This window comes from Phoca vitulina, unplaced genomic scaffold, assembly GCF_004348235.1.
Source record: "Phoca vitulina isolate PV1807 unplaced genomic scaffold, GSC_HSeal_1.0 scaffold1, whole genome shotgun sequence".
Lineage (NCBI taxonomy): Eukaryota > Metazoa > Chordata > Mammalia > Carnivora > Phocidae > Phoca > Phoca vitulina.
The window spans coordinates 108,020,376-108,031,111 of NW_022589704.1; the positions used below are offsets into that span (position 1 = coordinate 108,020,376).

General features: G+C 43.1%; 1 protein-coding gene across 2 annotated transcripts in view; it reads right to left on the reverse strand.

Moving 5' to 3' along the window:
* Positions 1–3,943, reverse strand: part of MAP3K2 (mitogen-activated protein kinase kinase kinase 2) — a 97,771-nt gene extending 93,828 nt beyond the window's left edge. Inside the window, exon 1 of one of the 2 annotated variants that reach the window (XM_032412622.1) lies at positions 3,839–3,933. The gene's annotated coding sequence lies outside the window, so the exon portion shown is untranslated. Of the gene's footprint in view, positions 1–3,594 lie in introns of both variants that reach the window. The other variant, XM_032412614.1, reaches the window with a different exon arrangement.
* Between the last annotated feature and the right edge of the window lie 6,793 nt (positions 3,944–10,736).

A 10,736-nucleotide genomic window follows, 5' to 3' on the forward strand; every position in this document is an offset into this window, starting at 1 on the left:
ACAGTTCATTCTGACTTACAAAAGGGATGTGTGAAAAAACTTCATGTAAACTGTTTAATGAATTAAATCCTATTTTTAAAAAAGATTATTTATTTTAAAGAGAGAAGAGAGAGCACTCATGCCTGCAAGCACCCACCAGCAGTGGGGGAGGGGAAAGGAAGGAGAAGAGGGAGAGAGAGAGAGAGAATCCCAAGCAGACAACCAGAGAAGAAATCAAGGGTTGGACGCCTAACCGAGTCACACAGGCACCCCTAAATCATATTTTTTAATAAGAGAATGTGTTACTTAAGTAAACCCTATTATGAAACCTTCTTTAAAACAGTAACCTAAAAAAAATTTTTTTAAAAACCAATAACCTATTAAATGTCAGTTAATTAGTTGGGAAATAAATTCAATTTTATATTACATATATTTGATTTATTTCTACCTGGATTAATTAAAATGAGGTTCACCTCTAAATGTAGCCAACATACCTCATTATCAGAAATCATAGTATTCATAAAATAAGTAAGTCACAGGAATGTAATATACAGCATAGAGAATATAGCCAATAATATTATAATAAATTTGTAAGGTGAGCAATGGTATCTAGACTAATTGTGGGGATCATCCTGTAATGTATAAAAATACTGAATAACAATGATATACACCTAAAACTAATAGGATACTGTGTGTCAATTATATTTCAATAAAAAGAAATTCACAAATGTTTACTAACTTGATCATTATGGAATGAGAACACTGAGTGATGTTAAAATTTTAATTTAAAATTTTTAATTCTTAAACTTCACATAGTGGTAGAATTACAATTAGAATTTAGATCTTCTGACCCTCAATCCAGTGCTCCTTGCATTATACCAGAAAATAGACAGTTTTCTCAAAATGTTTTTAGTAAATCCATTCTTCCTTTATTATATTTCTAGTTATTTCTGTCAACAAATAATGGCTAAGAAAAACTTAAATGCACTCCTTCAGTGAGATTCCAGGAAAAGACAGGCATTGAGTTTTTCCCATTTTTCACAAGCCAGGTTTTTTGGTTTTTTTTAATTCATAACAGGAGATACCTTGAATTCATAATTACAGAATTTTAAAACCCACAAAATCAGAATCTGATTAATATAGCTGTATAGGATATTTTATAATTCCTGCGATTTTCACTGAAATTATCAAAAGTTAGCCTAACAAGGGTCAGCAATATATGCTACAACTATTCAGTGACAGATTATTGGAGAACAGCTAGCACTACAGTGCTAATTTATCATGCCACAGATTGCTAATTGCAGTGGGGAAAATATACCTTACCTTAACCCCCATTACCAAGTGATCAAACTCAGCATCACAAATAATGGGACTTGACAGTATATGACCTGATGGGAAGCAATATGAGCTACACAGTATCACTTAAGGGTTAGTCTTGCCAAAATATTTAATTTGAAATTAATTAAGCCTTTAAAGCTAGTTTATAGTTAATACAGGGGAATAGAGGAACACATTAAATGACACCATGAGGGGGGAAAAAATCAGACAAATAGAAAATGTGACTCATTTTATAAGACAACTGGCTTGATCTCTTTTAAAAAAAAAAAAGGCAACCTCATTTTAAAAGGGGGAGGTAAAACTGTTCTAGATTCAAAGAGATCAGAGACTTAACCAAACGCAGTGAATAAACCCTGTATCTTGGTTTGGTGTGGCTGGGTGTAAAAAAACCATAAAACACCAAACAGTATAAATAGGGAGATTTAAATATGAATGTTAGATTACATTAAGGAATTATCAATTAAGAAACTATCAATTACTGATTAGAAAATATGAACTAAAAAAATTAACAATAATGGTATTTTGGCTATGTTAGGAAATGTCCATCTTTGGAAATGTATGCTGACATATTTAGGATAAAGTGTCATAATGTTTACAGCTTAGTTTCAAATGGCTGAGCCAAAAATAATACACACGTATTTACAGATAAAGCAAATACAACAAGATGTCAACAAATACCGAATCTAGAGGATCATGATAAGGATGTTCACTCTATTAGCAATTTCCTATATGCTTGAAATTGTTTCATAATAAAAAAAGTTGGGGGAGAGTGTTGAGGGGCCCAGAGAACTCCAATTCTACAAGGGGAAAAAAAAAGATCCACCCAAAACCAAAGCTGTCATGACCCTAACAAGACTTCACTTTAATACAGGATCTATTAAATACAGTTTACCGCTTTGGTAGCAGGAAGGTGAACTAAAAATGAAAGATCCATTAATAGACTGAGTCCATAATGTAATCCAATTTTTAAAAATAAGCCTTTAACAGCTACTTCTCTCAAAAGAGACACATGGAGATCATGCCAAGATACCCATTCTATGAGATCACACTCAACATAAATCAACAGGACTCAACATAGTTCACATTTTAACCAAACAACAAATCAATCTATGAACCAACCATTTGTCAACTCTATAATTTGACCTTTTCTCTAAAGACAATACAAAAACATTCAACTACAAATTTTCTTAAACCTGATAATATACTGGAGAAAATTAGAGAGTAGTGTAATTGGGCATCAGTACATTTCTTAAACATTTGCAACTATACGTGAAGCCTCAACTACTCAAAGGAATCTATCAATATTTTCTTCTGTAAAGAGAAATATTTTCTTTTTCACTAACCATAATCAAAGAAATAATACAGGCCAATGCTAAAATGACAAATTTTAGTTTATAAACACCAGTCACCACACACAAATGAAAGGGAAAAAAATCACACCATTAAAAGGTAACTTTCTACGATATTCTACACGCTAATTTTGACAATTTAGAAATATTGCATAAGACTGCACCAATTACTAAGTATGTTCAGCCATTGCCACATAATTCAGCAACAAGTTTTGCAATAAGGAAATCTCAAGCTAATAATCCAACTGCGAGTTCCCCGTATGTATCAAGAATAAACTGCACAAGTAAAATTGTAACTTTTCAGGAAATATGCATTTTACCAATTATATTTCTTCTTTTTTTGTGTCATCTTTTTTAATAGCGTTAGTCTTTATTACATTTCTTCTCTTAATAAAAGTGAAATTTGTTTTCTGTTCTGTCCTACTGCAAAAGGGTAAAGGTGCCCTGCGCCACCTTTTAAAAGTAATTTTTAAAAAGAAGAAAAAAAGCCAAGAAAATGATTTGGCTAGGCTGCAGCAAAACACATCGAACAGCCTACGCTAGGTACAAAACTACATCTACCAATGATGTTTAGAATTTTACTCCCAGGAAGAAACTCTCCAACTATTCTCATTTTCCTCACATATTTATTTTTTCAAGACTCAAAAATACAGTCCTACAGAAAAGACATCATATTAGAATCAAGGCTTCCCGATTACCAGCTGCATGACCCTGGGCAAATTCCCTAATCTCTCCGAGACTCAATTTTTCATCTGTAAAATGGGGAGACACGTACCGACCTCATCGTGCTGAGAAGATGAAGGCAGACAATGCAAGACAACTGCCCGCCGCACCATAAGTGCTAGCTAAAGCTAGACGGAAAAATCAACCCCCCAATCAATAGATTATCACAGTGTGACAGTGCAAAGACAAGCACTTTTTCGCTTACTGCATATAACATTTCTTCTCCCAGGGACCAGGTGCAATCTTCCTTCTAAAATCCCTGCAGAGTACGTGTCTGACAGCTACACAGCCCAGCAGTCTACTTCGCTCAGACCTGGGGCTCAGGAAAGGATGCGAGAACCCCGAGATCTGTCCACCCGGCGCAGGACAAGCACCTAGCGAAATCCCAGCCTGGGGAGCTGCGCACAGGCCCACCGCGGCCCCCGCCCCACACAAACACAGGCACGTACCGGCTGCTCCGCGGGGACGTAGGGAGCCGCAGGCCCGAGGAGGGGCTGCCACCGCCTCCGAGCCCGCCCCTCCGCCCCCGCGCGGCCTGTCACCGCGCCCCCCGGTCGGGGGAGGCCGCGGGCCCCCGGGGGCCGGAGGGGCGCGCGAGGAGTCTGGCGCGGGCCGGATCCCTCCTTCACATGGAGCCCGCGCCGGGTGGAGGGCGCGTGGACCGCCGCGGCCGGCCGGGGCCTCTCGGCGCCCCTCGGTACTTCTCGCCGCCGCGGCCCCGAGGCCCGCGCGAAGCTGAGCAGGAAAGGAGGAAGCCGTGGGCAGGGCGCCGCCAGAGGCCGGAGAAGGGGTGGGAGCGGCTACTCCGCGGCTGGAGGTGCCCGGCCTGCCGGTCGTGGTCCTCGTCGCCGCCGCACGCCGCGCGACCCCTGAACGCCGCACCCAGCGGCCGCACCACCTTCGTCAGGCGCCGCCGCTGAGGGCAGCCGGGCCGCCACTACACACGGACCCGTGACGTCGGGCGTAGCGCGGCGCACGTCACGGCTGGCTCGCCCGTGCGCGCGCAGCCCTCCGCCCGCCGGGAGCGGAATCCGCCGCGGGCGCGCGCGCCCAGCCTGCAACGCCGCACGGAGGCCGAGGGGAGCGTGCCCGCGCCTGCGCAGTGGCTGGCTGCGCCCACGCACGCTCTGCTGCCCCCACCGCTCGGCAGTGCGGGGATTCCCAGCCCCGGTCAGCCCCGGTACCAGCCACGCCCCGAGCTCCCGGACGCCACTCTAGGCCCGGTGCGCCGCGCACACGCACGCGCGCCTGTGTCCTCCACCTCCTGCGGGAGTCCTCGGCGCCGGAGACTTCCAAGCAAACCCAGGGGAGGGTCTCCTGCGTGGGCTTTGAGCCGGGCGCGGAGCAGCAGAGCAAGGAAAGGCTGGGACCAACTCTTGAGTCCATGGCATGTTGTTTGCAGGCAAAAAGCCATCTGCCTCTTAATTTTCGGACTTTATTGCAGAATTTTTTTCTCAAGGACTTCAGAAATTATTGTCGGCTTGTCAACTGACAGTAAACCACCACGCCCCCCCCCCCACGCACACCCGAGATCGGCCTTCTAAGGTTTACAGCTCTTCTCTGTTTAGTTCCTATCACCATTCTAGGTCGGCCCAGCAAGTGCTACTTTCCCAGTTTAACAGATGCGGAAACAGCCCAGAGAGATGAGTTGACACTAGCTAGAGCTAGTGGCAGAATCAGAAACCTGAATCTCTTTCACTGAATCCCTTCTGCGCTCCCATCGCCCACAGGATAAAACACAAATTAATCGCGTTGGCGTTGGAGGCGCTCCGCGAAGTGACTAACCTGTATTCCGACTGTTTTTAGCCCACGCTACTCTGACCCAGAAAGCATCTTTTCCGTCCCATCTCTTCTTTCCTCAAGTACCCCCTTACAATTTCCTGTACCATTTTTTCCCTCGCTCAGCGTCTACTTGGTTTCTCGGTACATTATGGATCCCACCCCCTTCCTGCCTTTTCCAGACCACATTTCCACTCCAGCAGTTGAATTGAGAGAGATGGGAGCCGCACCCGCCAGGCCTGGAGGTAAGCGACTGCTCCAACTCAGGGAGCCCTAGCTGCTCAAGGGAGCTGGCATCCGTGGGGCAGGGACTGAGGGAGAGAGTGTTGCGTAATAACAAAGTATCTGGGTCCCCTTCCAGGAATTCTCATCACAGACGCTTTCACAGAGATGTAAAAGGCACGGAGCGAAGTTGCTATTTGACAGGTGTTTGTAATAGTGAAAGCCTCAAAACAACCCAAATGACTATCAGATTGAGCTGATAGTGGGTCATCTGCTCTGCAGAGAATTAGGCAGCCAACACAAAGAAGGGCCAATACCAAAGAATCTCAAAAATACAGAGCTCAATAGAAAATCAATTTGCTCCCCACTTGTTTAGAAAGTAGAGGATTTTGAAGCTTACGTACATATAAAATCAAGGTCTTTAACTGTTTTGACTCTAACATTCTAAGCCTGGTATGCCACAGAAAGGAGGCTCTCAGTATTTTTGAGGGCAAGCTTTAAATCCTGTATTGCTTTCCACAGTTCCTGGCCTTGACTGCATAGCAGACATGCAATAAATACTGTTTACTAAGTAATGTAGAGATGGATTTTTCCTCATATTTCTGCTTACTTCTTCCCTCACCAACCTTACCTGGGGACTTCATTCACATCTGGTTCCTAGAAACATCCTACATGTATATTAATAACATTTTTTTTCTCCATTCTCTTTTTACATTGGTGACTTTTTCTCTTGCTTACACATTAAATCTCCTGCATCTTTGGCGATTTTAGTGTATATGATTACAAATTAGTAATCTTGGGATTTTTTTTTTTCTTGATGAAACATTCATTTAACCAGTATTTTTTTTGCTTTCCTGCTCTGTGCCTGAGATTGCAATGATGAAGTGATAGGTGCCAACATTTCTCAGGAACTCGGGAATCTTGTGAGGAGGGCAGACTGCTAAGTGGATCATTATAATACTTAGTGACTTGCCCTGTAGCATGGCTGTGTATGAGGTGCCCCGGCAGCAGAGAGAAGTCACTGGTGTGCCTGAGGAATGAGGGAAGACTTCAGAGAGGAAGCATGGTGAGTTTTCTATTGCTACATAACCGACTGCCACAGACTTAGTGGCTAAAAACAACACCTATTTATTAGTTCATAGCTCCCTAGGTCAGAGTTTGCATGGCATCATGGCTGAGTTCTCTGTTCGGTATCACAAGGCTGAAATCAGGATGTCAGCTGGACTGTTCTTATCTGGAGGCTCTGGAGAATATCTGCCTCCATCCTCATTCGTGTTGTTGGCAGAATTCAGTTCCTTGTGGTTGTAGGGTTGAGGTCCCCATTTCCCTGCTGGCAGTCAGCCAGGGCCTGCTGTCAGCTTCTAGAGCCCACCAGCATTCTTTATCATGTGACCCCTCCGTGCTCAAAGCCAGCAACGGAGAATGTCTTGAAAATCAAGTGCCCCTCACATGTTGAATCTCTGCCTGACTTCCTCTTTTGTTACCAGCCAGAGAAAACTCTGCTTTTTAAAAGTTCATGTGATTAAATCGGGCCCTCCCAGATAACCTGTTCTTAAAATCAGTTGTGTCGGGTGCCTGGGTGGTGCAATCAGTTAGGAGTCCGACTCTTGGTTTCAGCTCGGTCATGATATCGAGACCTGTGTGAGGCTCCGCGTGGAGTGTGGAGTCTGCTTGGGGCTCTCTCGCCCTCTGCCCCTCCCCCCTCTAAAATAAATAAATCTTTTTTAAAAAATGAACTGTGTAGGGGCGCCTGGGTGGCTCAGTTGTTAAACGTCTGCCTTCGGCTCAGGTCATGATCCCAGGATCCTGGGATCAAGCCCCACATCGGGCTCCCTGCTCCACGGGAAGCCTGCTTCTCTGTCTCCCTCTGTCTGCTGCTCCCCCTGCTTGTGTTCCCTCTCTGGCTGTTTCTCTCTCTGTCAAAGAAATAAATAAAATCTTAAAAAAAATTTTTAAAAATGAACTGTGTCATACCACATAACCTAATCATAGAAGTATAGCTCATTATATTCACAGTACCAAGGGTTATGCAGGCCATGTTTACCAGGGGGATCTTCAGGGCATATAAGAATCCTGCATCACACAGGGTGAGCTGAACCTTGAATTCGGGAAGTTATTTGCTGGGAGGAATAAGGATGGAAGAATGGGCATCCCAGGCAGAAGGACTCAAGTGTGCACAAGCTTGGAAGGGTAAGAGAATAACCCTGTCCTGGGAAGGGCAGGAGTTGCCGGCCTTGGGGTGTTGGGAGAAATGTAGCCAGGGGGTAAATCCAGAGAAGAGAGCAACCAGATGAGGAAGGAAGGGTGGTTAAGTAGGCTAAAGATCTTGAGTAAGAAGATAAAGGTCTAAACCACAGCAGTAGCTGTGAAAGTGATATGAGGACTGTCAGTTGGGAAGCATTCAGCTGCAAGAAACAAGACACCTGGCCCAAAACAGCTTTGTTTTGTGAAGCTCTGTTTGTGAAGTTTATTTTCTTATATAATAAAAACCCAATAGAGGGGTCCAAAGTTGGTTTGGGCCATGAATTTTCATCTGCACAGTCAGAAGATGACTCCCTTAGCTCCAAATAGCTTGGACTCCTACACAGGGAAGGGGAAGGACTCATATATTCTCTTTCTCTCTCTCTCATACTCTTTTAGAACAGGTTTAGATTTACAGAGAAATTGAGCAGATAGTACAGAGAGTTCCCATATACCCCACATCCATTTTCCCCAATTACTAATATCTGAAACATTTGTCAAATTAGTGAACCAATATTAATACATTATCATTAACTGAAGTCCATACTTTATTCAGATTTCCATAATTTTTACTTAATGTCCTTTTTCTGTGTCAGAATGCCATCCAGCATCCCACATTATATGTAGTCCTCCTGTCGACTTAGGCTCCTCTTGGCTATGACATCCCTCGTTTTTGATGACCTTGACAATTTTGAGAAGCACTGGTCAGGTATTTTGTGGACTATTCCTGCACTGTGGTGTGTCTTATGTTTTTCTCATGCTTAACCTAGGGTTATGAATTTGGGGGTGAAGATCACAGAGGTGAAGTGCCTTTCTTATCATAACTTATCAACATGATTTATGGCTGTTGAGGTTGACCTTGGTTGCCTGTTTGAATCCTCACTTTTTTCCCCCACTTTCCATATTGTATTCTTTGAAAGGAAATCACTGTGCTCCCACCTAAGGAATGGGGAGTTGTGTTTCGCTTCCTAAGAGTGCAGAGTATCTATGTAAATTCCTTGGAATTCTCCATGGAAAATGTGTCTCTTGTCCCTCAGTTATTATTTATGCAATCATTTACTTATATTAATATGGACTTACAGATATTTATTTTACACTTTAGGTTGTAATCCAATATAATATATTTATTTTGTTGCTCAAATTGTTCTAGATTTGGCCATTTGGAGCTCTTTCCCTTGGTTCCTGTGACCCTTGAACATATACCTCCATCATTGTGGGATTTTCTTTTCTTTTCTTTTTCTACTTTTTGAGTACTTCCTTACTTTCTGGCATTACCAGATGTGCCAGACTCATCTTGAATATTTCCTGCCCCAGTCCTAGAATCAGCCATTCTCCACGGAGCCCTGTTTTCTCTTATTGGGGAATAACATTAAAAACCTGTCATGTGATGAGCACTAGGTATTATATAAGACTGGTGAATCACTGAATTCTACCTCTGAAACTAATAACACATTATATGTTAATGTTAAACAAACAAACAAACAAACAAAAAACCCAAATCTGAAGCTAGGTGTGCTTGGGATTCTCTTCATCGAAGACAATCTCACATCAGCCCTCCAGCAGACTGCCCCTTTTGTTCTTGCTAAAAATCTGCTAATGGTGCCCCTGAGTTCATTCTCCTCTTTCCATAAAAATCGAATTTTAGCTGAGTAATAGACCTCCCATAATAAACAGCCTCCCTTGCAGCTAAATGTGGTCATGTGACCAAGTACTAGTAAAAGGGAAATCAGTGGAAGTGTCCATCCAAGAACCTTATTGAGAGCCCATTCCTCAAGAGAAGCTGCTTTGGCTTCTCTCTCTTCATCCCTTTCTCCATCCTGGAATACCTTACAGGCTATCTTGGAGAATGAGGACAAGGGGCCACACACAGAAGTGGTAGAAGCAGGACCCCCATCCCAGTCTGTACCACAGGGTTCTGCACTTTCACATAAGAGAGGAGGACGTGTCTGCCACTGGTAGCTGAACCTATGCCTGAGAGCATCTCATTGACTGGAGCTGGGCCAGCCCCTTTCCTGTGTCTGCAAAGGAGTCAGCACTACCGTGATGGGTTCCGCGCACATGAGGTGTGCCCCAGGGCTGGGCACACTGCTGGGCCATGTCTGACCACACACCCAGGCTAGAGGTCACAAGGGAGCCGAGGGATAGACAGCTGTTGCATAGCAGCCAGCCATGTCTTCCCTGAGAAGCACGTGGAGAGCTGCGACTTGGGGAGCTAGAACGGGACCCCGTAGGTATACCATGTGCTGTATAAATGATCTGAGGCAAGTCCATTATTTATTTTTATTTTTTTTTATTTTTATTATTGTCGTCATCATCCCCAGGGCAGTTGGGGTGGACACTCACTTTGCTGTGTCAAAAAGCAAAACCTTAGTAAGGTAAATCTTCTGATAAAAAGTCCACAGTGCTTCCACAAGCAAAGTCAAGTCATTTCTGGGATTTCCACTGTTCAGGATTGCCCAAGAAGCTTTCTGAGTGTGGAAAGAGGCCATATGACAAGATTTCCCCCAGAGGCTTGTCTTGAATTTTCTGTGATCTTGGTCATCTCTAATTCTTTCTTTTATCAGTTGCTAGTATGTGTACTTCTTTAAAATTGTGTTTGTTGTGTATTTTCCATTATGTTACATATATTGATGGAAAATGTGGGAAACACAAGGAAGAAAACCCTCTCATTCCATCTATAGCTGTTTCCATTCAGTCTTTTCTCCCTGCAAAGATCTTTGTCGTGATGGTATTTTTTTGCTTTTAGGTACATTTTTAGATAGTTTTTAGGTAGTTGCAATCCTATACGTGCAATTTTATATCCTACTTTTTTTCATTTATGCAACCTAAGTAGTTTTACTTTATTTTCTGCTATGATTACAAATTTGATAGCTGGCATGTATACTTAAATTTTAACTCTTTTATTCTAATTTTTTGTTAATGAAAGATGTTTATATAATGACTAGAGAGCTAATGACAGCTTCTTGGCTGCCAGAGGACATAATAGAGATTTCTTTTTGCCCTTGGTATTTATGGCAAAATGACAGACCACATGAGACACCGGTGCTAAGTGAAATCTGAGAAGTGAAATTCATCCAGAAGATGACTGATCCTTTCACATTCCCT